This window comes from Dreissena polymorpha, chromosome 8 (genome assembly GCF_020536995.1).
Source record: "Dreissena polymorpha isolate Duluth1 chromosome 8, UMN_Dpol_1.0, whole genome shotgun sequence".
NCBI lineage: Eukaryota > Metazoa > Mollusca > Bivalvia > Myida > Dreissenidae > Dreissena > Dreissena polymorpha.
The window spans coordinates 31,902,169-31,929,271 of record NC_068362.1 but is presented as its reverse complement, the minus strand read 5'-3'; the positions used below and the strand labels follow the sequence as shown (position 1 = coordinate 31,929,271).

The following is a 27,103-nucleotide window of genomic DNA, read 5'->3' as shown; positions in this document are numbered from 1 at the left end:
TGTTTGTTGAAACAGTCCCCAGGTTAACTTATATATTTAAAGGTTTTAAGTTTTTTGTTGTTTTTTTTTTAAATTGGGATATTTTTTTCAAGTGGGAAAAAAACAACCAGATTTGCATTGGGAATGGGGCCAATATTCGGACCCGTGGCATAGGGCGGAAAAGGCCTGTATGCATTTAGATTTTAGATACTTTTATATAAAGAACAAAGATACTTGTACAAAGATTGTCTCAAATGTGGATAGCTGACCTGGAAGATATGCTCAGGGCTCGAAATGAACACTCGCACATTCGCAAAATGTGAGTGCAAAATACGGATTGGGAGTTAAGTTTTAAGCCACTAGTATTTTTTGGCAAGTAAATAAATAGTGAAATAAACAATGAGTAATATTGCTAAATGCGCTCGACGTCGTGAACCCTAAATCGTAGGTCAATTTATAGAACGTCCGAATACCCGTATGCAGAAGCGCACACCTTGTATGTAGACTTGTATACTTATAGTGCAGATACGCGGATAGTACATGTATTGGTACAAAGAACGTGAAACAGTCTACTCATTTACATGTGTTCATTGAACTTGAACAGGCATGGCGTGGAAGCGAAAAATAACTAGTTTCTTTTTGCCCACATACTGAAATAACAACACGAAAGATAAAGCAAAGTTAACTGTTGAGTTAGAAAAAAAACAACGGAAATTAAATTGTTTCCAGCAAAATTTGCGAGAATGTTTTTGATTTTGCGAGTTGGTATTAAAGCTGCTCGCAGTGTTTTGCAAGTAGAAGAAAAAGTTAAATTCGAGCCCTGCCTTTTTACTGTAAACAAGTGTTACCTATGACTCATAATTAATACGAAAAATTAATTGCAAGCGGTAAACAATTAATTATTATAGCGAGTAAGTTGTGCAAATGACTCCCAGTTATTATGTGATAACAATTTATTTAATTCCAGTACATGTATATTTCAACATGTCCATTTATAGAACTGATTCACCTCATTTTTCTGACATTTATTCGACACGTAATGCGCTTTAACAAATTTTCATTGAATTAATTACGCACACTTGTAAATGTTTCGTCCGATAATCGATAGTTAGAAGACTGATGATGGCAACCGGCCGTGATCCTCCTGGACAACGTGAATTTCATGCATAATTCTGTCAAAACATTTATTCGACTCGTAAAGTGTGTAAACACATTATCGTTGAATTTATAACGCAATGGTTAATATTTGTTGAAATTTCAAATGGGAATAATTAAATTTGTAATCCGAAACCCATTACCGTAAGTCGATGTTAACGCGTTTTTAATCCGAAACACACTTCCGAATGTAAATGTTACCGCAACGTTAAATATTTTTGCTTCAAATTAGAAGTGCAAATTTATTTTGTGTCGAATCTTTTTCTCAATTATAAGAGCACGAAAATTATGCAGCATATACAACGTCACGTCTATTGCATACAAATGGCATGTATTGAGCGTTTTAACAAGCACACAACAGGTCAGGGGATTGACGCATATTCAGAGGCAATATTTCATCAAATCTATAAATAGTCACTTAAAAAATGGCAAGGTTTGTGTTAAAGAAATAACTGAAAGCTTTTATCGTAAATATTTACCAGAAAGAGATTGATAAAAACGGAATAAACGGGATTATCGGGTAATAATTAGAAACTTGAAAAATATTAAGTATACAGTAATAGAGTCGGGTTGAAACAGATGTATTGGGGAATCTTTTGAGTCGGTATTTTACTATCTGTGCGGAAAAGTTTTATAACAATTAAACAATATAAAAAAAACATATCTTTAAATGACTGCGGGATTTTTTTGAAGAGTCATAGCGCACCAAATGACGTCTTTTGACGCAGTTTTTCTTTGAGTTATAACGCACCACAGAACGTGAATGGACAAGTTAAATTAAAAAAAAATCAACGTCGGGAGGTGTCCCCTCCCGATTCCACCCCCGGTCGGCCCCGGGGCGCCTGAACAAATTCCTGGGGAAGGCACTGTGCGTGTATTGATTTTTTTTTATACAAACTTTATAGCGCAGAGAACATTGAATTTGGTTGATTTCGGTTAAAAGTTTCTTTGGTATTTTTTTTAACAAAATTATATCGCAAATAAGTTGATATTTCCTCCAAAATAATTTCAATTTATACACGCCGAATCTTTATCGTTAGGGTATTTTAGTAGAGTAATTATTTTAACAGTAATTGTACTATAAACTGATTAAAGAAGACATCTGGGCGGAACTGGATTTTAAGTGTTTGACGTTATGAAAACACGCAAAGCTTGTCTACTGACCTATTGTGTAGACTGCTGTCTGCGGTGTTTTGACAAAAGGGATTAACATGTTTGAATGTCACTCTGCCAATTTGGTCCATAATTACTGGTAAACATTGTTTTGAATGTCGACGCAACAAGAATACAACTGTGAATATTAAATGCAACTATCAACTCAATAGTTACCACCTTCTCTTAGCAATCAATAGAATAACCTAACTTCAAAGAGAAAATAAATGCCTTAGCGAGCAGAGAATTGACTTTGTTCCGACAATTAAAACCATTCCTTATGCATTCGTTGAATGTGTTTACTTGAGTACGTTTATAATGCCTTTAGACAGGAAGTGGCTTTTCTTTGATTACGTCAAACTGTCAATTCACACAGATTTGGGAGATTTTTAGGGTCCTTGGTTATTTGTTTACATGTTCAATATAGAAAATCACCTGCTAACATGAAAACTTTGGATTAAATTATCAAAATAAAAACAATGTTGCAAACTGTGTTTATATTAATTGGTAAGTATTAGTTAAAAGACGACGTGTCGTAAATCAACGAGTTTTCTATACAACAACAACTACTTCTACAACCACGTCGGGATCGATCTACATGTATCTTGGTAGTTATTTTTAATTGTAAATATTATACTACATGTACATGTATGTACTTGTAATAAATGTAATTTTATTTGAAAATCAGGAAGTCAAACAAAATTAAATTGATTGTTATCTCGTAAAACGCGGAGTTTCCCCCAGGTTGCCAACGTTGGGCCGCGTCGGTTTATCAGTTTTGCCGATCGTTAACCGCTGCGCCCAAAATCATGCAAACGCCGCGTCTGGCGGGATTTTCTTAATCTCCCTCCAGGTCAATCACCGTGCAGTATGGAGGGAAATTGGGGAAAACGCGTGGAGTGTACAGTAAAGTGATATATTGGGTTATCGCTTGGTCATGGTGAAATTTGAGATCAATGATTGCGAATTCTATATATAACAAAGAAGGAAATTAATTGGGGATGTGTAACCTACAGGCCGTTCCGATTTATTTTCATAAGCGTCTGATGATCTTGATAATTGAGGTCACATTATACCTTTTTTTTCTAATAAAATTCATGTTAAAGACACAACTTTAAGCAAAAATAAATGAAACTTTTTACACTTTGAATTGATTTCAACAATAAAAAGGTATGTTACGCAGTTTTCAAGAAATAAAATGACACAAATCAATATCTCCTGTTTTAGCACCTTCTTTTTTTGGCCGTTTTCTAGTGGAATGTAACACGATTATTTAGTATAATGTAACCTTCATTTTGCATATAACCGATGGCGATGTCAGACTGTCGCTCATTTGGCTTCAAATTCCAAGCGTAAGAGTTGTAAATCAACTCAGATTGTTGAGGAAAAAATAGTTAAAATTAACTTTGCCTGGACGAAATTTAAAATATTTACGTCGGGAATTTTATTTCGGATTGAAAAGTAGCCGGGGTTTCTGGTCAAAGTAGCTGAGGGAAATCCCCTGCCCTTAATGAAACCCGTGTACATGTATTCCTCAGAGCAGTACGTGTAAGAAAAATAAATCAAATAATCCAGACAATTTATTTACATGCTTACACAATGTAACTGTTAACAGATATTCACTTTCATTTATACCCGTAATCAGAAAGTCCGCGAGGCACGTTTTTTACATGACTGTGTATGACCAAGTAAAACATTTGTTGGTACATGTACATGATCGTTTTGCATTCAATCTAAAAAAATCAATTCGCTAGTCCAATGAAAACTGTGTCCCATAATGCACTGTACTCTTTACACTTCTGAAAAATGGCGTGGGCATATGTTTGTGTTTATGAAATTCTTAAACATATTTATCGACATAAATGTTTAAGATTATTTCTTTGTAAGTGATGTTGTAATTATATTGGATAATTAGATAAATGTGAACATAAGAAGAGCGGTATGTATACAGTTATTAATACGATTCGGTTCATATGCATAAATTGGTGAATCACCGATGTCAACGATATCCACTGTGATCACGCGAATCGCGGCTGATCACCACAACATTGCAGAGAATCACCACAAATTATCTTGCACTAGAGCGACGGCGGAGTGACCAATCAAGTGAAATCTCGGTGATTTTCCACACTGTTCACAGTGACTCCGAGAATTAGGCAAAAATCACGGGTCCCATAGTGTAAACAGGAAATTTTTTGGGTCACATTTTCACATTTATTGTCGAAGATAAGATAGTTACAATATAGGGAGGAATTTATACCCTAAGTTACATACTTAACACACAGGTACTTGAAAAAAATGTTGGTCCTTATATATATAATAAGGCTCGATTGGTCATTGTCGGCTCGGGTACTACTTACATGTACCCCGGGTGCTTTAAAGTATACTAACATGTACCCCGGGTACGATAAATAAACTTACACGTACCCGGTCGATAGTTGACTGTACCAGAGTTGTATTCTCGCCCAAAATCTGATGTCGTAAAACGCGCTACCGATTACTGTAAAACGATATTTTGTATCTTTAACAAACTTCCCTTTAAAAAAAATATGCTTTTTGAGTATAATAAAGAGGCCATTTAACAGAAAAATGACATAAATGAGAACATAATTAATCAGGGATTTCAATATTTTAAAAAACCAGGAGTCAATGACCCCTGAACTGAAATTTTGAGGAGTCAAATTGAAAAATGGTGGGGTCAATTTTGAACGCGTTAAATGTGTTTTTGTCTGTATTATGCAATTTTTTTTATAAAAATATGCTCTAAGAGTAACACAATCTTAAAAAGTTATACTGCTTTATTAAATAACAATACCATGATACATAACACAACATATTTTAAAGAATTGGTTCATTAAATATACTTCCTTATAGTTATAACACATTTAAGTCTTTTAACACATTTAAATAATTTAAGATATGTACCGGTAGCACCTTTACATCACATATTTATCGCCATTATATTATCATCATCCCTATGCCTTACCTGTAGTACAGCCGAGGCTGTAGTAGTTTTACTTTATTAATCCAAATTTTTCTTGTTGTTATCGGGTTTAACAAACCTTATCAAATGTTTGTTAAATCCAGTTAATGCTTTCTCCATTATTGAATCACCATTACTTGCAATTTGAGTTGCCAGCTTTGTATTGAACGCGGGTTAAGTCCGCCATTTACGATGTCGAAGGTCATGACGCAGCAATTTAATTCTACTCGGATAATTTATATCTTATCGAGAAAATGTGTTTTCTCAATGTTTATGTGTAGTATTATTACTTGTTAGTATAAAAAATGAACTGTGATTCCAGTTTATATTAGATGGGTGTTACTCGTTATTATCGGTGGATTAACAACTGACAAAACTCGCTGGACTTAGATCTACTATTGGATCTACGTTATTAATAGACCTTTGATCAATATGGTTTTTACTTTAATTAATTTAGCCGACTTTCTTTAACTGTGCCGTCTGAAAAGTCTGCAAAAAAACTGCAATTTCCGGATGGTCAATTAATTATCACGTAACCACTGCTGCTAATTACCCAGTTAGTGGGCACACACTATTAAGACGGTGACATGTGTATTGGAAGAGATGAGATAAGATAAACAACGCCCGGGGTATTCCCTCGATTATAGACCGAGTTTCAAATACTGAAACATTAATTTCAATTAGGAGCACAGCGGGATTTATTACCATGGTACTCGAGATGTTAACTGACTGACGCACAGGTCAAATTTTCGAAGAGTCAAAATGATGCACAGCAGAAAAAGGGTTGCGTCAAAAATTAGTCATTTTTAATTTGCTCGCGTCAAAACGCAGGATTCTGCGTCTATTGAAATCCCTGATTAATTTTTAAAAAAATAGCCGACAATGACCGATTTAGCATGAAAATTTCCCGGGTACGTGTAAGTATATTTACCGTACCCGGGTACATGTAAGTATACTAATGAGTACCCGGGGTACATGTAAGTAGTACCCAAGCCGACAATGACCAATCAAGCTATAATAAGAGTAAAGGTATCCAACGATGATTTCACAGGTGTATTGAATAACACAATGCAACAGCATAAACAATCAAACAATGCACACATATATCGTTGTGGTTGCCAGCAGGAAGGGTCCATCTATGATAAAACACCTTTTATTTAATGAAAATCCACCAAGTATGTCCAAAACAGCTAAAAGTTTTACAAATATTACCCCAAAATCAATGTGTGTAATTCCGGACGTCCAACTGTTAGTAATGAATGAAGACGATTTTCGGTTGATTCTTCACAATAAAATAAGAACATTGCTATTAAGTCCACGAACTTTTTTATTTACTAAGTTTACCTTCGAACTACGGCATTCTTAAGTCCCAGTTGATCTGTAAAAAGTCGGACATTCAGAAGAAACAACACATATAGTGTACTTTCACTTTCACGACCATCATTTTGAAGTAGAAATGGGTGTAACGGACAGAAGACGTTTCCATTGGTTGAAAATAAAATTGGTAAACTTGTTCTATAATTTACATCTTATTCAACCAATCGATTACAAGATAAAAAATTACAGCGTTCCATCAATAAAATGGATTCAGTTTCAACATAAAATATAATATTTGGTGTATTTTCTACTTTTTCTGAGTATTTTTGTTGTGCCGTTACCAAAGAACGACGTAGTTCGATGGCAAACTGAGTAAATGACAAACGTACGTGGAGTTTATAGCAAAGTTCTTGTTTAAAGTGCGAACAATCGACTGAAAATCGCCTACATTCATTACTGACAGCTGGACGCCCGGAATTACACTCTTTCATTTTGGGGTGCTATTTGTGAACCTTTTGGCTGTTTTGGACATACTTGGACGATTTTCATCAAATAAAAGGTGTTTTATCAGAGATGGACGCTTCCTGCTGGCAACCACAATGACATATGTGTGCATTGTTTGATCGTTTATGCTGTTGCATTGTGTTATTCAATACACCTGTGAAATCATCGTTGGATACCTTTACTCTTACTATATATATATATATATATAAGGACCAAAAAATGTTCTTGTACCTGTGACTTAACATAGACCAAGTTCTTCTTGAATGATGATTCATTTGTTTATGTATCAAATTTTATGAGAACATGCGTACAAATCGAAGTTCATCCTGGTATTATAAAAGGAAAAACATGTTTGAAAAATTCATAACACGTATAAACTCGATTTCAATTAACCTATTGCAGTGTTACAAACCTGAAACCTGTCACCATCGACATCAAATTGCGTGTCTTTTCTGGAGAATTCATCACAGCAACAAAAACTGTTATTAAACTGTCTTGGGCGGAAGTTGTGAAATGACAATTTCAGCAGAGCAGAGAATGGTTACACTGCACTAGTTGTATTTTTTACCAAAGTGTCTGACGATCTGGTCTCACGCTAGCAGTTGAAATCGTATAGTGTATAACAGAGTTGTTAGAATAACTAAAGGACACATTCTTATAACGGTGTTATCGTTTCATTAGGAAAAGTGGCATTCTCCATTATCAAGTTGAATAATATCGGGCTTAGGTTCGCATTTAAAGGGGCCATTTCACGTTTTGGTAAATTGACAAATTTGAAAAAAGTTGGTTCAGATTCGCAAATTTTCGTTTTAATTATGATATTTGTGAGGAAACAGTAATACTGAATATTTACCATGCTCTAAAATAGCCATTATATGTTTCTTTTGTCGATTTAAAAACCTGGAAATTATAAAGCGTTGCAACGCGAAACGATGTCATAATATGGGAAGTTCTGTTATTGTTATATTTTGTGAAACTACGATGATTGCTTATATAAAGTGTAAAATTCGTCCATTATTTTATGAGGACGGATGGTCGAGTGGTCCAAGTGGTAGACTTTGTACTCCAGGACTCCAGGGGTCAGTAGGGGTCAGTGGTTCGAGCCCTGCTGAGGGTTACTTTTGTTTTTATTCTTGAATTTTTACTGTCGCTTTTAAGATCCAATGTTTACATTTATCAATATTAAAGGCGTTTAATGACAAACTTCAAAACATGCCAAAATCTCTGAAAAGGACCAATTAAGCAAGTTGTTAATAAAATAAATGTGGGGTTCGTGTAACTTTTTTCTAAGTGAACGGGATGTTTACTGTTGAAATGCTTAGATCAATTGGTTTTTATGTAAATTGAGAAAAAAAACACGTTTTGCATCAATTCAAATATGTACTGAACATATGCCATATATATTCGAGGATAGGGTTATGGTTTTATATGAATATGAAATAAGTCTAGATTAGTTAATAGATACATAGAAAATAGAGCTCACATACACACATGCAGTTATTAAGTAAATAAAAAAAAATAAACGAACAAACAAGAAAAAACAAAAGAATGAATATGAAAATAATAAAACATATACACGAAGAGCTAATATATTAAGTTATTTACATATATTTCCCCTTTACTGATCATGTTTAGTTGAAGCGAAAGCATAATCTCGATCTAGTGATACCACACATAATTAACGCTGAATTGGTCGTTGTCGGCTCACGTACTATTTAAAAGTCACCCCGAGTACCCTTAGGTATACTGCAATGTACCCAGGGTACGGAAAATACGCTTAGAGACACCCGACTATACTCCGGGGTACTTTGTTTTATTCATTTTCTGCTACCCGGGTATTTTGGAGTAATTCATGGGACGACAATCAACAATCGAGTGTAATAAATTATTTCGACTTTCTTACTTTCATAGCTTAATCTAATGACATAACAAAACCAAATATTTTGTACATCAATGTTATGTTCCTAAGGAAGGCTTGACATTGCCTTACCAAGTGACAATCATTTTAGTAGGCAATATGCCGACTATTTGCCTTGGGCTCCAAATGTTTCACTGCCTATGGCCCTCTACGGTGCTTACTCCGTTACATGTCAACATGATTGCATTATTTGAACCATTCATATCAATATCATATCTTATACATAACAAAGTTCCTGTTAATGCTCTCATAATATCAAAAACAAGCGTATCGATGTTTATACATTATCATCAACATTGTACCATAATCGTGATTTAAACTCGGTTATGCGGCGCATGGATTTCCACTGAAACCTGGTTTAATGTATATGCTTTAAGTGTCATCCAAGATCAGCCTTTGCAGGGAAGACACTTTCCGCTTGAAATGAATTTTTGCTAAGAAAAATCCTTTGAACGAAGCATGCCATTAAAGCGGAAAGTGTCGCCCTACATGTATATAAGCATGTTCGGACTACATTGGCTAATCTGGGACATCACTTTAACCCATTTATGCCTAGTGGACTCTCCCATCCTTCTAAATTGGATCAATTTAATGCCAAAATTAGGAATGTCTAGTATATTTATTTCTATTTTTAGAATATTTCTTACAGAAATTCCTTTAAGCAAACAGCACAGACTCTAATGAGACGCCGCATCATGCGGCGTTTTATCTGGGTCTACGCTGTTTGCCAAGGCCTTTTTTCTAGACGCTATGCATAAATGGGTTAAGCACATGCAATAGGACCATTTTTCTCGTAAATTATTTAACAGCGATTCAATGCGCGAACACAGTGCCACTTATTAGACGTATCTCGTTCAATTAATAAACTTCGATCTAAACGCGCAAACATGTGTCAATTAAAAGACGTGTCTCCGTTTTAAATCAACATTCTGTTGTTTAAATGTACATGTACACAAAACTGTCACATGACCCACGTAAGTATATGTTCGCCTTATTAAACGGAATGATAAAAAAATAGAAATATAGTTCAATAATTTTTGACAACAAATAATTTGCCATCAAAATGCGCGCTCAAACTCAGAATGAACGAATAAAAAGACGGGTTTCGGCAGTGAACGTTTACAAAAGCACCATACTATATTAAAGCGTCTGAAAAGTTGATGTTAGAAATAACCCAGGAGGCGTTCTGACGATTGCTAAGTTGATTTTATATAATCTTCATCGTCATCATCATCGTAATCATCATCGACATTATCATCATCAGCAGCAGCGTCACCATAACCGGCGTCATTATCTTCATCGTCATCATCATCAATAATAATAATAATAATAAGAAGAAGAAAAAGAAGAACGACAATCTTATTACATATTTTTTATATTTGTATCTATAAACAAACAGAATTCCAACATTAGTTAGATCTCTAAATTATCTGACAATTACTAAATTATTATAATGTAATACGCAACAACAATATTAAAAAGTATACGCTATTATTTCCAGTAAGAATTATATTTTACGAATACGTGATGTTAGTTGTAGGGTACATGTCTTAACATTTGCATGTGTACATATTGATTAATATAGAATATGTCTTATACTTTTTCTGGAAAACTCCATCTGTGCGTAAATGTGGTTGAATAATCTTATATTAATTCTAAATAACTCATACAAATGAACAAACAAATATACCGGTACGCAACATTGCATGTACGTTGGGCATTTTGGGATGGGAGATAATTAATTAAAAACAACAAAACCAAATCGCCCGCAGTTTTCTCCCTTTTTAAGTTTTTAAGGGAGGAAAATGTTAAGACGACTTTAACAAACTCACCGGCATTTTTTCTCTAAACAAAACACAACATATTTTTCAAAAGGTCACAATCTGAAAAATGAAAACCCTTAAAAACAATATCGACAGATTAAAAAAGTATTTACAAGATGGCTTGACTACTCAGACTGTTGTGAGGTTGTCCGGTTAGCGCTTCTAACATAGGCGACCCGGGTTCAATACCCACTCCAATAACATGTGAGTAAGGTTGGTTACTCAGACTGTTGTGCAGCTGTCCGGTTAGCGCTTCTAACATAGGCGACCCGGGTTCAATACCCACTCCAATAACACGTGAGTTAGGTTGGTTACTCAGACTGTTGTGAGGCTGTCCGGTTAGTGCTTCTAACATAGGCGACCCGGGTTCAATACCCACTCCAATAACACGTGAGTTAGGTTGGTTACTCAGACTGTTGTGCAGCTGTCCGGTTAGTGCTTCTAACATAGGCGACCCGGGTTCAATACCCACTCCAATAACACGTGAGTTAGGTTGGTTACTCAGACTGTTGTGAGGCTGTCCGGTTAGCGCTTCTAACACAGACGACCCGGGGTCAATACCCACTCCAATAACATGTGAGTTAGGTTGGCTACTCAGACTGTTGTGAGGCTGTCTGGTTAGCGCTTCTGACACAGGCGACCCGGGTTCAATACCCACTCGAATAACAGGTGAGTTAGGTTGGCTACTTAGACCGTTGTGAGGCTGTCCGGTTAGCGCTTCTAACACAGGCGACCCGGGATCAATACCCATTCCAATAACATGTGAGTTAGGTTGGCAACTCAGACTGTCTTGGCTGTCCGGTAAGCGCTGCTATCATAGGCGACCCGGCTTCAATACCCACTCGAATAACATGTGAGTTAGGTTGGCTACTCAGACTGTTTTAAGGCTGCCCGGTAAGCGCTGCTAACAAAGGCGACCCGGGTTCAATACCCACTCCAATTAAATGTGAGTTAGGTTGGCTACTAAGACTGTTTTGAGGCTTTCCGGTTAGCGCTTCTTACATAGGCGACCCATGTTCAATACCCACTCCAATAACATGTGAGTTAGATTGGCTACTCAGACTGTCGTGAGGCTGTTTGGTTAGCGCTTCAATCATAGGCGACCCGGGTTCAATACCCACTCGAATAACATGTGAGTCAGGTTGTTGGCCACCTTACCGGACAGGTGGAGTTTCTCCCGAGTACTCCCCCCCTTACACACCCTAACATCACACTAAACACACACACATAAACACGCATTCAACAAGAAAAAAAAATTGGAAAATCTTTCAGAAAAATCTATGTAGCTGGAAATAACAACTATTATTCATTCAGCCTCTGGCGCTGATGAACCTTTCCAAATACGCAAAGGAACGTCATGGGACGCAGACTGTTAACACTAAAGCACAAAAACACATATACTGAACTGGTTTTCAAAATGGCGGAGTTAAACATGTATTGAAAGTCTTTCCTTGGCATTAGATAAACAAATTTAATAGAAAAATAGTTGTTTTTCTCATGTACAGCCTATTTCTTGGAAAGTGTGCTAAATGCATATGTGTAAAGTGTCGTCTGATAAGCCTCTGCAGCCCGCACAGGCTTATCTGGGACAACACTTTAAGCACATGCATTAAGCACAGTTTTCTCAGAACGAGGCTTATTAAATAAACCGAGGTACCCATGCACGCATAGCCACTATTGAAAACGATATATATATTTTTTTTAATCAGAGTTTATTTACAGGTCCTACCGGCCTCTTCACGAGGTCTTTGAGGTCCGACCTGTCCCTGTGACCTTTCAGGGGATAAAAGTTATTTTAAGTCAGAGTAGGTCAGATTTACCCCGGGTGTCCGGGTGTTTTGCCACAGGTTTTTACTTTTAGTTTTAGGAGAGTTCAGTGCACGCTGGCCAATGAGACCTTAATGTGCCCTGTACTGTATTGCTGGTGATGATTTTATGATTAGGTGTAATGCTGTGTGCATGAGTAATGTGAATTTGTTTGTTATGTAGGAGTGTTCGGTGTATTGGTTTGCTTAGAGTGTTGTGTAGGTTAGTGTTGTGTGTATGTGGGAGTTATATAGGTGTGTTCGGTGTACTAGTTTGTTTGGGGGTGCTGTGTAAATGAGTGTTATGTAGTTGTGTTCTAGTTCTTATGGTGATTATGTGTATGCGGTTGTGTGTAGATCCGCCCTAGAGGCCGACCAAGGAGCAGCACTCATTCCACTCGGAGCCACCATCGTCCTTTTCGCCCGCCTGCCACCCATCTAGACCATGCATCAGATTTGCCTGAATTATATTTACTTTTACGTAGTGTTTGTTTTTATAATTAGGTGTGAAGTGATGTACTATGTTATAAGGAGTATTTTGAGCTTTGCTAGACGTTATTATTATGTTGTAGCAACCCCGTTTTTGTCTGACTGTGTATGGTTGTTGTGCTCTCCGCCCCAAGAGAGGTGCTAGTGGGGGTTCGAGCGGGATACAGGCAACGCCCCGATTCCAGAGGCGTCCCTGGTTCTTTTAAGTGCCCGGTGTATAGCACCGATACACTGCACCCCCTTTTAACGTCCCTCGCGGACGACATGTTAGTACATGGTGTTAGTTATGTTTCAAATATCGCTATGCTGCCTTTTGTCATATTTTATGGTGACGTGGGCTCTCACTGTTATTTTTATGAGAGTTGGTAGTATGGTGTTGTCAGGGCCAGACTAGTTTTTTTTAAAGATCATGTATTTGATGATAGAAGAGGGGGCCTGACTATGCGTTATTCGACCGAGATGACTAGTTAAATTGTGGGCATAGAAAATATCAAGATTTTTCTTTCTTCTTGCTGAGGTAGTGGTCTGCAGCTCTGAGTTGTTGTGGGGGCCAGACTAGTTTTGATAGGTCATTTACTCGATGATAGAAGAGAGGGGCTGTGTTATAGTAGTTTGGTATTAGGAGAGCACGCACGTTATATTTATATTATCTATGGTGACACCGGCAGCAGCCCTATGCACTATTTTGTTAGGCCGTATCGCAGCTACTTCCTGCGTCGTTATTGACGTTCTGTGGGCGACGCCGGCTATATAGGTACATAAGAGTATTCTAATACAACGGTTAGTGTACTACTGGGATAAAGGATGGTGAGCAAATAATAAATACCTTTACATTTCTTTTTTTGGTCATCTTGGATGGGTCGTGTCGGCAGAGTCATAGATAATCTATCCCGTCCGGCACGCTCCAACCAACATATTTTTATAATAAACATATATAAATAATGACAAAAACATGGTAGTATGATACTGTTATATAATATGCACCTAGGGGTTGCACTGTAGATATCTCAAGTAATGAGTTACTTACGTGCGCACTTAGTGCGGCTTCCGCTAATTTGTGGAAGTGAGGTGTCTGTGTGCATTCCCCTGTTACGTTGTCGTCGGTTGCTGCGTGCTGTATGCAGCGGGAAAAAAATATTAAAAAGCCAGCACGGGGAGGGGTCTCGCGGAACCCGGATACTGTTATCTCAATTGCTAACCGGCCCCACGGAGATCACCGGTGAGACCCGTCGGCTATGCCCTGCGACGGGGTAACTATAGGTCGGCTGTCATATCTGTGCCACGTTCGGGCCGTGATACTGCCGTACGCTTCCTCTGAGCGGGCTCGGGCGAGTGGCCCCATTGACATACAGAAGTGACCCGTCATCCGTGCCCATCCAGGAGATCCTCTCATTAGCTATAGTCCACGGACAGGGTCCGGAAGACAGGGCGTTATAAAATTAGCTAAGTGTATTTTTATCCTGGCACCGGCACGCGCTTTGTTCGCTCTTAAGCAAGGTACGCGATTTGCTTATATGCATATTTTTGCTTTTCGGATAAGCCTAAGGGAGGTAATTTATACAGAAGACGTTAGATTGATTAGTATGCCCTATTGTATCGCTTTATTTTATAGATTAAGTGCAGGTATACATCTAGTTTTGAATTGAATTCTAACAGAATACACTACATAGCGAGCAGAATTTGACATAAACGAGCAGAATTTGTAGCAATAAGGGTTTAAAATTGCGAATATTCGTATATAATGCGATCTTCCTTATAACTTGCTATTGCAGGGGAGATAATTGGAATACGTTAGAATCTCAAAAATAGTCTTTTCTGTAAATATTTATGTTTATTTGGCAAGTTATATGAGAATTAAACCTTAAATTACTATAAGTATGGGAACAAAGAGATATTGATACGGATATATAATGTTTGTATAAGTTTGGGATGAAGCGATATATACTACCATTCTATTTTCCTCGCTTCGGCGTCTCCCGCACCATCGCGGCGTCCCACTCGGGATTCTTGTCTACAGGTACAAGGGTCTACGGGTTGTTATATAGGATGTAAAGAACACGATGTATCTTGTGTATTTATTTTGAAGTATTTATTATCATTATTATTATAGGGCATTGGCGTTGGAAGCTCGCTATCGGAGTATTTATCTGTTCGTTTCATGCGCGATGTAATTAGCGTATTTATATTTTGTTCAGATATCCCGTGTCTCGCAAAAATTTGAAAACATGTTGCCTTACAACGGACCCGATCTTGTTCGGAGGCATTAACAGTAGACGGCGATCAATATTTACCGTGTTATTGCTGTATGCTGCTATTATACTTGCACTTAGTTCTAGTCTTTGGGCCGCATGATGAGGGCATATAAAGAATAAATGTTCGAAGGTGTCTGGAACGTTGCATTGGGGGTAGAGAACTGTTTTGTGGTAATCGCCGTGTAATCTAGACACCATGCGCGTATATGCTCTGTCTTCTTGTTTAATGGCGCTATAGATATGGATCTTGTGGCTGGGGTTAGTGATAAATGGTAAGTCATGATCAGCGCAGTATATTGAATAGTGGTGATCTTGTTCAGTATACGCTTTTGGGTTAATATTGGCGATAAGTTCGCGTGCGCTGGGTTTTAACCCGGAGAGTATACCCTCTTGTGATCCTATTTTTGCAAGTTTGTCGGCATAATCGTTGCCCGGGATGCCTACATGACTCGGTATCCATATTAAAGGGATCTTTTCACGCTTTGGTAAATTGACAAAATTGAAAAAAGTTGTTTCAGATTCGCAAATTTTCGTTTTAGTTATGATATTTGTGAGGAAACAGTAATACTGAACATTTACCATGGTCTAATATAGCCATTATATGCATCTTTTGACGATTTTAAAACCTAAAAATTATAAAGCGTTGCAACGCGAAACGATTGAATAATTTGGAGAGTTCTGTTTTTGTCGTTAAATTTTGTGAAACTACGAAGATTGCTTATATAAGGTATAAAATACTTCCAGTATATGTACTCGGCGGAATAGCTTAGTAGGCTAAAGCGTTTTTACTTCAGGACTCTGGCAGGACTCCAGGGGTCACTGGTTCGAAACCTGGTCCGGGCAATGTTCTTTTCCTTTTTTAAATTTTATTCTTGATTTTTTACTGGAGCTTTTACGATCCAATGTTTACATTTATCGATATAAAGCATTTAATGAATAAGTTAAAAAAATGCCAAAATCTGTGAAAAGGCCCCTTTAAGTTCAGAGCTATGTTTTTATCAGTCAATTGCGTGATACCTTCTAAGACTGCGTATACCAAGTCTGGCCGCGTTTTGATGAGCCTGCGTTTAGTGCTTGTAATGCGCTAAGAGAGTCGGTTAAAATCGCGTAATTTGTTTGACCGTGAGTGTCAAGCGTGTTTAGCCATATTATTGCGTCGTTAATGATCGATAGTTCACAGGTGAATATGGACAATTCTTTTTGATGTTTTACTCTGCCGTGATGGATAATGGCATTTTGCGGGTTATTAACTACGTACGCAGCGCCGGCTAGTTCTAATTCCTCATTTTTACTACCGTCCGTGTAAATCTGTGTGTGTTCGCCGTATGTGGTATTAATATAGTCTAGGGCGATGACTGCGCTGTTAGAGTCGATTTCGGATTTTTTAATTAGTGTTGAGAGGTGAAAGTCGATGTTAGGTTTGGATATTTCACTTAGGCTATAATAAGTTGGTGGCTGTACTTGAATAATATCGATCTAATAATACTGATTTAGCTTTGGAACATTCATCGCGTACGGGGGTTTCTTGTTTCCTTTAAGGTAGACCGGGTCGTCCTTGGTTACGCTTAAGTTGATGGGGAGATCATTTCCTAAAGCCTTAGTGCGCGCGTGGTATTTAAGCTGATTAATTTCTCTTTGATGGTTCAGCGTAAGCATCTCACATTCGATGTGGAGGAGAACGGTTCTTGTGGATTTACGCGTGCCCGTGATAATTTTTAGTGCCGTATTTTGCATTACTTGTAGCTTGTATAGTAGATTGTTGTTGGCTGAGTGGTATGCTATGCTTCCGTAGTTTATTTTTGCCCATATAGTGGCATTGTAAATACGCATCAGTGCTTGCTTATCTGTACCCCAGTTATTTTTTTTGATGCATTTTATGAAGTTAAGGTCTTTTTGGCATCGCACTAGTAAATTAAGAATGTGGTCTTTCCAAGTTAAGTATTTGTCAAATATCATCCCAAGGAAGGTTATTTTTTCAAGGTACGGAAGCATAGTGCCACAGAGCGTTAATTGAGGAAGGTCTGCAATTTTGTTGGATGTCGCTTTGGAGGTGCCGTTTGAGAAAACGATTGCTTGAGTTTTAGTAGGATTAATTATAAACCCGTATGTTGAACTCCAAGTTTCTATAGTAGTTAAAGCTTTTTGAATTTTGGAAATTGCTATTTTTGGTGATTTAGATGTGGTCCATATAGCACTGTCGTCAACGAAAAGAGAGAGTTTAATTAGATCGATTTCATTTTTAGCGTTATGCTCGTTGATTGCACGGTCTAGCGTATTCATTGTAGCGGAAAATAGAATGGGTGAGAGAACACTTCCTTGGGGGCAGCCGTTTATAGTATCGACCGTTTCGGAGGTCGCGTCCTGCAGTCGTACTTTGATTTTGCGAGTTGTGAGGAAAGCTGCAAGCCATTTTAGCATAGTACCTTGGATTCCTAGCTTATTTAGCATTTGAATCGCGTTTTCGTTCCATAATTTATCGAACGCGGCCGTTAGGTCTAGGAATACGGCTGCCACAGATTGGCCGAGGGTTTGAGCTCTCTTTATATCGGCTTCGAGGCGCACTATATGATCCTCACATGAGTGATGGGCTCTACACCCTGATTGATTATTTGAAATTAGTTTGTTGTTTTTTTCGAGGAAACGCAAAGACGCGGTTTAATCATTTTCTGCATTAGTTTTGTGAATGTTGAGGTTAAGGATATCGGTCTATATGAGGCTGGGTCATCTTTAGGCTTATTACATTTGAGTATCGGAATAATTGTGGCCTCGTGCCATTCCTCCGGCAGCGTGCCTTCGGCCCATGATTTATTGTATAGAGCAAGTAGATCTTGTTTTGCGGAGAGAGGAAGTTGTTTGAGAATTTTATAATGGATGTTATCATCGCCTGATGCGCCATTTTTACACGTTATATTAAGGCTGTTTCTAATTCAAAAAGGCTGAACGGGGCATTATAATTTTGGTTTTCGTCATGCTTATGAGTTTCGAGCCAGGCAGGGAATTCCTCTTTGATTTTAAGTTTACGCTCTATGAATTCTTGGGTGTAGCCTTCGTCGCTGCTTACAGCTTGATAGTGATGGACTAGGGCCGTAGCTTTATCGGCGTTGGTTACAAGAATTTCGCCGTTTATACAGAATATAGGAGTAATGGGGGGCGGCCTACCTTGCATTCGGTGTACCTGATCCCAAAGTTCCTTACTAGTCGTTTTGTACGAGAGATTGTTACAGAAATCATTCCAGCTGTCGAGTTTCGCTTTTTTATTACTTGTTTAACCGTTGCGCGAGCTTCTTTGAGTTTTTCATATTTAGGGCCTGTTTTGATTTCGTTCCATTTTTCCTACATTTTTCACGGTATTTAATGGCTGCTTCGCACTCCTGGTTCCACCAGGGGACGGAGCGTTTAATCTTTTTAGGTTTTTTGTTAACTACGGGAATTGAGTTGTCTAGTGCTGTTTTAAGTTTAGTTAAATATGAACGGAAGTGGGTGTTAGAGTCAGTAGGATCTTGGTTTGGGGTAAATTCATTATCGCATTGCGCTTTAAAGTTGTTCCATTGCTCAGGTGAAGCCTTATTGATTTTCCACTTGTGTTGCATTGACGGAAGGGTGTGCTCTATTTTTAGTTTTAGATTTATTACTATAGGGAGATGGTCACTACCAAACGAATTGTCAATAACATTAAACACGCTAATAGCTTGTAAGTTAGCCGACGTAAGGGCGAGGTCAATCGCGCTATCTAGGTGGTCGGCGCAGTCGGACAGTCGCGTCACCTGTCCGTCGTTTAGGAAGTTGAGACTGTTGTTATTCATAAATTTTAACAAGTTTTCTGCATGATCGTCGCATCGTGGATCGCCCTCGGGGTTCCAGCAAGGGTGTTTAAGTTTTAAGTCCTCAACGATAATATTATTGTTTCTATGTTCTATAGAGTGGAAAATTTTGGAATAGTTTTTGACAGTATTTTCTGCGGGTTGAGCACAGACACATTGTACACGAAAATAAAGATGTTTAGTAAGGTGAAGTGTGATGGCACACGATTCGATAGGGCAATCTTGGTTGACGCTAATTTCCGTAAATGGGATGCCCAATTTAACATAGATGGCTACTCCAGTGCCCGAGGCTTTATCCCTTTCTTTTGATCTTACAGGGTCTTGATAGCCTGTTAGTTGTACTTGCTTATGTTTACTCTTAAAGTTCGTTTCTTGGAGGCATACCACATGAACTTCGTGATTACTTACATAGTTCTGTAGCTCATACATTTTGTGATTTGAAATATGACCGCCAACCCCTCGGGCGTCCCACGACAAAACGGTAAGATTAGAAATATTGTTGGTATTTGTCGTAGACATTGGAGGATGTGCGGTGTTACGTTGCACGAGCTATATGTATATATAGATGTTGATTAGTAAAAGCCATACGCGTTCCGGAAGTAGGCCGGGAATGGCGGCGCGAGCGAGAACCTATTGTTGTATCTAGGATGCCTAATGGGGGTCGAGCAGTAGCGACCTATACGTGGTCGGTTCCTAGGTATGTGAGGAGGTGAACGCGCTGGTTTTTCATGCGGACTATGTTTGTGTTGTTGTTGCTTTGTTGGTCGTTGTTCTTGTGAGCGTAGAGGTTGACGTTGTTGTTGTTGTTTTGGAGGTGCTAGGGAGGCTGTTTTATTGGGTGGCTGACTGGATTGTTGTTGTCTGTTGGTAGATTGTGTGTTATTGTCAAGTGTTATGTTCTGATCGGCCGGTTTTGGATGCACGGGCAGTTTAGGATTGGTTGTGGTGGTTTGTGGTGGTTTGGTGTTCCGCCTCGTTATTGGGAAATTTGTTTTGGAGTATAGTTAAAATTTCGGCTTCCGACTTTCCGACTAGTTGTTTAGCTAATTGTTCTAGATTAGTTCTCTTATTTCTTATTTCTATGTTATGGATATATTGGTTGGTCACTCGTAGGTTTTTATTGTTTATTAAGGTTTGATACTTAAGGTACTCGGGGCACCCCTTGTACGCCGCGCTGTGTTTTCCGTCGCAATTGGCACATTTCTTTACGTTCTTAGTTTTGCACGATGCGTGTGTTTGATTGCCGGCGCAGTGAGGACATTTCGCATTATTTTTACATATGTTGGATGCATGTCCGAACATCTGACAGTTAAAACAGCGGAGAGTGGCGAGAAGTGCCGGTTTAACGTTGAGGCCTATGATGTTGGTAGGAGTGTTTTCGGTATTAAATTTGACCGTTAAAAAGCTGTTTTTGGTGCCACTATGTACGGCTTCAACATTAGGCTTGGCTTTCAGCTCGTTTTTGAGTTGTTCAACGTTCGCGTGTTTCGGTATGTGAATTATTCCCTTGCCGTATTTTGGTTTTTCTGTAAGTTTGAAGTCAAAGGTACCAAAAGAGAATTGTCGGGCCTTAGGTAACGCGTCTTTGCGGATCTTAAACAACAGACCAGACCTAATCTCCTTAAATGGTTTCGCCTGTTCCGCGCCTACGAATTTAACGAATGCATCACCAATTGCCCTAGCCTTGTCCCGCGGGAAAACCGCCGCGACAGTGCTTAGGCAAAGGGTGAGCCATATTGCGTGCGTGGGACGTTGCTTGGGAGCGGGTGGCCTGACGGGTTGTGTACCGGAAGTGTCAGGATCCTTAGGAGGGGATGTCTCTAATGGCCTAGTGATATTTCTCTCTGCCGGGGAAGAGAGTAGGTTGTAGTTTGGAATAAGTGTGGCCGTATAGAGCGGAGAGATTGGAACAGTATCCGGGCTTCCGTTAACCGTCGGTTCCTCGGGGGATTTACTGTTTAGCATGTCAAGGAGTTGCTGAGGGGTTAGTGGAGCAGTGAACGGAGAGAACGTTTCCGAGTCCAAGGATAGGTCCTGGACTCGGAAAGTTGCCCTCTTTATTTTCGGCGTCTGCGTACGTCTTTGGTTTACTGGTTTTAGTTACCCGATTCGCGTTTTCCATTGCGGTTTTGTTATATTAATTGTATTTATTTGTAACGTTGCTATTTACTGTTAACGCTAAGTATATTAGTTTGAATCGGAGCACTTTCAGCGGCAAAAAAACAATTTTATCTCTTAAGTAGGTCACCAGTGTCGCTATTTTAGAATGCGCGGACGTGACAGAGGTACCAGCAGGTGCGCTATTGTAATATACCGTATGTTTAACTTGGTCGTTATTAGAGAATCAAAACGAATAATATGGATGTTTGTAATCTATTCACGTTTCAATCAATTATCTGCCTACTGCTAATTGAAATTAGTTTGTGATTGAAAAAGGCGGTTTTACTAATTGGAGATCTTTGTTCGCGGCGGGTGAAAGCTGTTGTTTATCGCACTTCGCACTGCCTTGCTAAGCTATTCTTTATATAATTGACACTGGTGATATATTAGGGCGAATAATTTGTGTTTGTTCACGGTCTCAGTCAGAAGTTAAGGGAACCTAGCGCTAATTGGGAGAGATCGATTAGATAATAAAAAATCCTGGTTTGCATAGATTGTAGATGTTCGCTGGTAGTTTTTACGAATTGTCGCGAGATATTATTTCCAGTTGTTAATATTAAGTCCAATGATTGAGTGTCATAAGTCCAATATCTGTGTTACAGAGTAACGTAGGTAAGAGCTCACTTCAAAATTACTGAAATCAGGAGAAAAGATCACTACCGTATCAACAAACAATAACCCTAGCTGGTAATAGGATTAGCTGTATGAGTCGGGGAAGGTAAATAATGTTAGGGTTAGCTCTTAACAAGACTTACTAATTTCCGCGGCCCTTCTTTTCCCAAATCCACCCACTGTGACACAAATCCACCCCACTATAGCACAATTAAGAGAGATAGTATTACAACTGATTATGATCCGATTGGGTTCCCTAGTTTAATTCCTTTCTGTTCCACTTAGCACTGAAGTTATTAATGAGTCACTGATTTTATTATTATTAATGCTTTTATTCCTAAGAAGACACTGTAATTTTGTTGGGGTAAGCTAACCTTTGCGATTTAAATTCTTTAACTTATTTCTTTTCCTTTTCCTAAAACTAACCCACTTAAACAACTCCTCTAAGATCCTATCGCTAGTTGAGCTCTTTCCCCGAAGTACGACTTCAAGAGATAGACCCTGAATTCAGAATGAAATGGTAAATAGACCTAAACTTAAACTAGAAACACGACTGTTAAGATGAGCAATTAATTAATATAATCCAAAAATCCGATTTAGCAAGAAGCACGTCCGTACGCCGAAAACGATAGTGCGGTGTAATACAATTATGTTCGTATTCGAACTCCACTGGAGACGTGTATCGAAAATTAAATTAAATATTTGTCTCAAGGGTATGTATTAATCATCAAGACATTGTAAAATTATTTTTATTGCGCAATTTTATATTATATCAAGTGAGCAATTAAATTATTTGTTCAGCAACACAATCGTTTACTATGAGTAACATTTGTTAACATGACATAGTCAACTCAATTTATCGATTGCTTTAACAAGTATAGTAATTGATGCGATCAGTAACTGAAACCCCGCCCAGTTTTAATAGCGCTGAACCCCGCCCAGTTCGTATAGCTCGTAAACCCCGCCCAGTTCTTATTGAAATGAAACATGGCCCAGTTCTTAAGCGGACCATCCACACACAATATCATTGTCAATTTTATTGACTCGATAATATTGACCGAATATTTTTTGCGCTTAAAACCGCCCATCCACACACAATATCATTGTCAATTTTATTGACTCAATAATAATGAAAGAATATTTGTTTGCCCTTATACACAAGGGACAAATTCCTGTTTTTATAGTAGACGAGTAAGCATGTCCGTAGAGTGCATGGTATGAGCTACATTTGGAACTTGCTCGCAACAATCACGATATCAATGTCATCTTATGTTATAAGCGAATAATGACCAAGATTCATCACGATCGGCTAACACGTGTGGCTTCTGGAGCGTTAACCAGCTTGAAGTGGACAACGCACGACACACGACGACGGACGCGGTTCTGAGACGGACAACATTAGCTGACTTTGAACGCTTCGTGCTTAAATTAACTAATAAGTTTATCTTTTTTTATCGTTTCTGCAAATTTATTTATCGTATCATCTTAAATGTATCGAATCGTCGCATATCTTGTATTGTATACCAGATATTTCAGGAAAATTTATATTGTGCTTTTGAATGTCGAAAATATTTCCGTTTTGAAACCGTATGTATATTGTGTTGCCGAACACAATTGTTATTTTGTCTCTTTAATCATCGCAACTTTTCCGTCTGAACACAGAGCAGTTAGACATTGTTTTCATCTATAAATATGCTGTTTATCATTAGGCGAATATGGGCACCATGCTGTTTAGCCGACTGCGAGTGTTTGTAGATGGACGATCTGTATTAAATATACTATGTTCATATAATAACATCATGGGATATTTAAAGTTCCAAACCAGTTTAAACGAGATGGACTAAAAGTCCGCCAGGTTTTTCCGTCCGTCCTCAAAAGTGCATCCTACGACAAAAGTACAACTGTTTAAAATGTTTAATAGATGTTCTTATGACAGGCCAACATGAGGATGATTCGCAACATTGTGTGTTTGTTTTTCTTTTCGCCTGTTCGTTCGTCTGAATATAAAGTGATCGAATAAATACACAAGTTCATAAAATAGGATCACGAAACTTGGTATTCCTATTTAAAGATTGTTAAAAGTTGACGCTGTTTTGACAAACGGATTTGTTTATAATATTGTTTCACGTGTAGAGATAAAGGGTAATATAAAGGTAATGGGCACGTGGACAACTCTGGCACTGGTCATGTTTTGTTTTGTTTGCAGTGCTGTCGTGTAACAATGGGTATATTAACACTTTATGGTAAACTCAGTTAACACGTCAAACATGTCACATGGTATGTTCACAGGATATGTTAAGGAAAGCCTTTTATCACATGCTACGCCTTATTTAAATGGTATTATAAGCATTATGAGCATTTTTGTGTTAAATAAAGCTTTCCGATCGTGTTCATCGTCTACTACTTGTTTGGGTGATCATTCGCGTAGCGTTATCTTGCTGATATGAATATGGCAACTTTAAATGATTTCAAACAATGTAAAGAATGTTCCGGTATTATCATGACGTTTTGGTACAAATTAGTTTCCTTTGCTTATTTAAAATCATATGATACATAGAACGGACACTCGTTGTCATTTCGTTTCATGATGATTTAAAGTCCAAGAAATATGTAAGTAAACTCGTCAAGGGCTCGCTAACACAAAATTCCTCAATTCGGTTAAAGCCAATTGTTCACACTTGGTCAACATGAGAATTTTCACACTTTTTGTCACGGATTCAAAAAGTAAATGACAAATTTACATCTGTGAGCTAAGTACCACTAATAACGAAGACTCATATTGCAAAAACATGTTTGAATAAGAAAAATCACGGTTCGAAATTGATACAATTGTAAAGCGTAACAAACGCAAACCGATTGAATAATTTGGAGACTTCTGCTGTTAGCGTTATATTTGGTGAACATGCATAGTTTGCTTATATTAAGTTTAAAATACTTGTCAATTGATATAGCACGGATGGTCGAGTGGATTCGGCGCTTGACTTATACTCCAAGGATCAGTATTTCGTGCCCAGGTCCAGTTGGGGATAAACAATTTTTTATTTAATTTGATTCTAGAGTTATTTTGGAGATTATTATTTCCGATGATTACATATATCAATTGAATGCATATACCGGTAATGGCAAACTTAAAAACATGCCAACATTTGTTAACAAGGCTCTTTAATATCGGGAAGTAACTTGGTATTGCGATATACGTGCCATTGGTATTGTCATGTACATGTCCTTGGTATTGCCATATACGTGCCATTGGTATTGTAATGTGCATGTCCTTGGCATTGCGATATACTTGCCATTGGTATTGTAATTTACATGTCCATGTTATAGAGATATACGTGTCAATGGTATTGTAATGTACATGTCGTTGGTATTGCGATATACGTGCCATTGGTATTGTAATGTACTAGTCGTTGGTATTGCGATATACGTGCCATTGGTATTGTAATGTACATGTCTTTGGTATTGCGATATACGTGCCATTGGTATTGTAATGTACATACCCTTGGTATTGCGATATACGTGTCATTGGTATTGTAATGTACATGTCCTTGGTATTGCGATATACTTGCCATTGGTATTGTAATTTACATGTCCATGTTATAGAGATATACGTGCCATTGGTATTGTAATGTACATGTCCTTGGTATTGCGATATACGTGCCATTGGTATTGTTATATACTAGTCGTTGGTATTGCGATATACGTGCCATTGGTATTGTAATGTACATGTCTTTGGTATTGCGATATACGTGCCATTGGTATTGTTATATACTAGTCGTTGGTATTGCGATATACGTGCCATTGGTATTGTAATGTACATGTCTTTGGTATTGCGATATACGTGTCATTGGTATTGTAATGTACATGTCTTTGGTATTGCGATATACGTGCCATTGGTATTGTTATGTACATGTCTTTGGTATTGCGATATACGTGCCATTGGTATTGTTATGTACATGTCTTTGGTATTGCGATATACGTGTCATTGGTATTGTAATGTACATGTCTTTGGTATTGCGATATACGTGCCATTGGTATTGTAATGTACATGTCTTTGGTATTGCGATATACGTGCCATTGGTATTGTTATATACTAGTCGTTGGTATTGCGATATACGTGCCATTGGTATTGTTATATACTAGTCGTTGGTATTGCGATATACGTGCCATTGGTATTGTAATGTACATGTCTTTGGTATTGCGATATACGTGCCATTGGTATTGTTATGTACATGTCTTTGGTATTGCGATATACGTGCCATTGGTATTGTTATGTACATGTCGTTGGTATTGCGATATACGTGCCATTGGTATTGTAATGTACTAGTCGTTGGTATTGCGATATACGTGCCATTGGTATTGTAATGTACATGTCCTCGGTATTGCGATATAGGTGCCATTAGTATTGTTATGTACATGTCATTGGCATTGCGATAAACTTGTCATGGGTATTGTAATGTACATGTCCTTGTTATATTTCCCTTAAATCCAGCTTATGTAAAGATTTGCATTAGGAGCTTTATGAATACCAGCCCTGGTATTTATGTTATTTTTACAGTGAAATATATCTAACTCGTGGCTATAGAAAACGTACACTACGCCCAAAGTAATGTTGTTGTTTTTTCTATAACCAACCGTGAAATAAAATATTCGATCATACTCCGAAAACACAATTCACTGTATCGTTCATGTCGTAAAAGATTGTTTTGAAGCTTACATTTATCACACAAACTCAATTTCATGTATTTCACAAAACATTAACTATCATTTATATACAAAATATATAAACATTACATGTCTTAAACAAAACTTAATACATTTATGTCAAGTTGAGTAAAGATTTATACTTAGCTCTGCTTATTTAAAATTTACATGTTCGAACGCCTTAAACCATTGAACCAAAAATAGGATCATGCGTTTGATTGTATGTGTTTATGTGCATGACTGCATTTGCGCATATGTGTGGTGGCATGTATATGTTTATGTGCATGACTGCATTTGCGCATATGTGTGGTGGCATGTGAGAACCAATCGCTTTCGAACATTCATTACAATATGTTATACATTGTTAGAGCTCGGGTTTCGAATTCAGATAACCGTCGTTTACTTTCCGTCGAATGTACGCCTCTTTAA

The 27,103-nt window shown here is 37.9% G+C and overlaps 1 protein-coding gene across 2 annotated transcripts in view; it reads right to left on the bottom strand.

Annotated features, from left to right (window-relative positions):
- Positions 1-27,103, bottom strand: part of LOC127841392 (uncharacterized) — a 605,785-nt gene that overhangs the window by 53,976 nt on the left and 524,706 nt on the right. The gene's annotated exons all lie outside the window — the stretch shown is intronic.